The sequence below is a fragment of the Cynocephalus volans genome, chromosome 1 (genome assembly GCF_027409185.1).
Source record: "Cynocephalus volans isolate mCynVol1 chromosome 1, mCynVol1.pri, whole genome shotgun sequence".
In the NCBI taxonomy this organism is placed as follows: Eukaryota; Metazoa; Chordata; class Mammalia; order Dermoptera; family Cynocephalidae; genus Cynocephalus; species Cynocephalus volans.
The window spans coordinates 45018387-45021620 of record NC_084460.1 but is presented as its reverse complement, the minus strand read 5'-3'; the positions used below and the strand labels follow the sequence as shown (position 1 = coordinate 45021620).

At 46.7% G+C, this 3234-nt stretch overlaps 1 long non-coding RNA gene across 1 annotated transcript; it reads right to left on the bottom strand.

Annotated features, from left to right (window-relative positions):
- Positions 1 to 927: 927 nt before the first annotated feature.
- Positions 928 to 2515, bottom strand: LOC134363836 (uncharacterized). Its single transcript, XR_010021774.1, has 3 exons — positions 2314 to 2515; positions 2020 to 2160; positions 928 to 1691 (listed from the first exon to the last, which is right to left on the bottom strand). It is a non-coding gene; the product is annotated as an uncharacterized LOC134363836 (long non-coding RNA).
- Positions 2516 to 3234: the final 719 nt, after the last annotated feature.

Genomic DNA, 3234 nt, shown 5'->3' with positions numbered 1-3234 from the left:
CCCACACCTTGGGAGGTTTTTAGGGGCTCCAGCTTCTCCCAACAGCTTCTTTACTTGCTTTGGTTGAATTCTTTATTTCCACCCAGCCTCACCTCTCGAGACTGCCAGTCTCAGTCTGCACAGACCACCTACATGGAGCCTGTCGAGGTCCTCATCCTTCCCTCCAAGTAATAATAACAATTAAATAATAGCAATAGCTCACATTTACTGAGCACTTACCATGTGCCAGGAATTGTGCCTGCTTTACACGAAATAATCCACTTAATCCTCACAACACCCTATGACATAAGAGGCCCCATTACCATCCCCAGTTTACAGATGAGGAAACCAAGGCCCAGAAAGGCAGAGTCTGAACTCCATGGAGGAGCTGGCAGGTAGTCTCCTGGCAGTCCTCCTGTCTGAACCCTGAGTATATCTCCAGTCCACAGGATGTGCCTGGCAACCAGATGAGGACCCTGGTGTCCAGCCTCTCCGGTAGTGACACTGGGTCCCTCAGCATTACTCAGAAGGCAGGTGGGAAATGTTGAGGACAATTTGGAAGCAACAACTTATCCATAGAATTTAGCATATAGTCCAGTGTTCTTGACTGCAAGGGATAGAAACTCAACCTAAAGAGGCTTGAAAAGTAAGGAAACTGACTGTCTCACAGATGGGGTGTTTGGAAATAGTGGGGAATTGGGGATTAGGTAATTCAGCAGCTTAGTGACATCAGCAAGCACCCAGGTTCTAGGACTTGGGCTTCGCCCTCCAGCTGGATCTCCTCATTGACTCAGGACAGCTGGTGCTGCTCCAGTCATCACAAACCCTTCCCAACGCACTGGAGAGAGAGATGCCTGTCTCTCTCTTTTTTTTTTTTTTTTCCTTTATATAAGAATTTACATATACATGTATTTTTAAACATGGGTATCAATCACTAAGAACTCCACATAATGTTTTATAAATGTTTTATTGTAAGAACATTTAACATGAGACCTGCCCCTTTTAACACTTTTTTAAGCGCGCAATACAATATTGTTAACTATAGGCATGATGTTGAGCAGAGGACTTCAAGAACTAATTTATCTTGCATAACTGAAACTTTGTACCTGTTGAGTAGCACTCATCGTTCCCCCCAGCCCCTGGCAACCACCATTCTACTCTCTGCCTCTGTGAGTTTGGCTATTGGAATCATAAATATTTGTCCTTCTGTGACTGGCTTATTTCACTTAGCATAATGATCCAGCAATCCTACTTCTGGGTAATTATCCAAAACTATTGAAATCAGGATCTCAGACAGATATTTGCACTCCCATGTGCGTTGCAGCATTAGTCACAATAGCCAAGATGTGGAAACAACCTAAATATCCATCAAAGAATGAATGGATAAAGAAACTGTGAAATATACATACAACGAAATATTCAGCCTTTAAAAAGAAGGAAATTCTGCATTATGCTAAGTGAGGTAAGTCTCTATCTCTTTTGAAGAGCAAGGAAACCTTTCCCAGAAGCCTCCAGCAGATTTCTCAACATGTCTCATTGGCCAGAATGGCTTTCTACACACAGCCTATACCAATCAGCAGTGGGGGGAAAGGGACACTGTGATTGGCTCAGAGCCACTGGAATCCACCCTTCGAGGCTTGGCTGAGGTCCATTGTCCCAGAGGCCATGGGATGGGGGTGGGGAATTCTCGAGCAAAATGAGCAAACGCAGTTCTGTTAGGAAGGAGGAAGTGGAGGAATGACTGAAAGGTGGACTAGTTCATTGCCACTATCAGCATATCTGCTTCTGTCAGGATCCTCCGAACTGCCTCTGTTTCTGCGCTCTTTCCACCTGACTATTCCCCTTTCTCATACATTCTGTGAGCCCACCCATGTTCCTCCTATAAATTCTCTTCCCACTTAAGTAAGCCCAATCTGGCTCTCACTGAGATACCAAAGTTCCTAAATGATCATCCTCAGAATAATTATCACTAAATTATCATTACTGCTATTTACTGAGCACTTGCTTTGGGCTTGGTCCTGTGAGAAGCAATTTACTTACAGCAGAGATGCTCAATCGGGTGATTTTGCCCCGCAGGAAACATTTGGCAATGTCTGAAGATATCTGTGATTGTCACAACTCGGGATGGGTGGCACTGCTGGCATCTAGTGGGTAGAGGCCCAGGATGCTGCTAAACCAATCCTACAATGCACAGGACAACCAAGAATTATTTGGAGCCCAGTATCAGTGTTATGGAGATTGAGAAACCCTCCCCTAACCAATTCTGGAGGGAGGACTCCCAAATTGGGTTTTAAAAGGAGAGAATGAGAGAGAAAAATCATTGGCTTATATAACTGAGAAGTTCAGGACTAGGTCTGCTGCAGACACAGCTGGATCCGGGAGCACCAGGGATGTTTTTCAGCCTCAGGCTGTCTCCGTCTCTCAGCTTGGCTTTGCCCTGCGGTGGCTGCATTCTCAGGCAGTCTCTCCTCTCATGTGGCCCGGTGGCCACGGCTGCTCCAGGCTGACATCCAGCAAGCTCAGCCACCTCGAGGCAACAACATCTTTCTTCTATTCCAGAGTCACAGAACTGAGTTCTTTTGACTCTGATTGGGTCATGTGCCCATCCCTGAGCCAATCGAGGTAGCCAGGGGCCTGGGATGTTCGGATTGGCCAGGCCTGTGTCATGAGTCCACTATGGGGATGGGGTCAACTCGCCTGATCCACGTGGACTGAAGGGCTGGTGGCACCCAAGGGTAAATCAGTATTGTGTCCAGAAAAAGGGGAACGAGTGCTGGGCGTGTCTAGACCACCACAAATGCAGCTTCTTCAACAGCTTAGCCATCGAATCTAACAAGGAACAACTTTGAGCCTGGCGCCAAGCCCAGAAATAAATTTGGCACCTTCTTGCCCTCTGGGAGGAGGGGAAGATATAAATAAGTGTAATTCAAAGTGTGGTGTGATATGTCCTGAGAGAAAGAAACAAACAAAAGGCTATAGACATTAGAAGCAAGACCTTTAAACTCATCCATGAGGTGGGATGAGAACGGGCACTTCCACTGGCAGGAAGGGCTTGAGCAAGGGTGAGGAGGTGGAAGGGACAGGGTGTGTCTGGGGAACCAAAGGTCATCCTCCTGGTGGGCTACATGGAGGACGAGGCTGCAGAGGGTGGTCAGGGTAGATTGTACTTTTTCCAGGTGGCACTGGGGAGCCATTGATGGTTTTAGAGCAGAGTAGAGGCAGGATCTAGAGTTGTGCTTTCTGAAGATAAGCTCA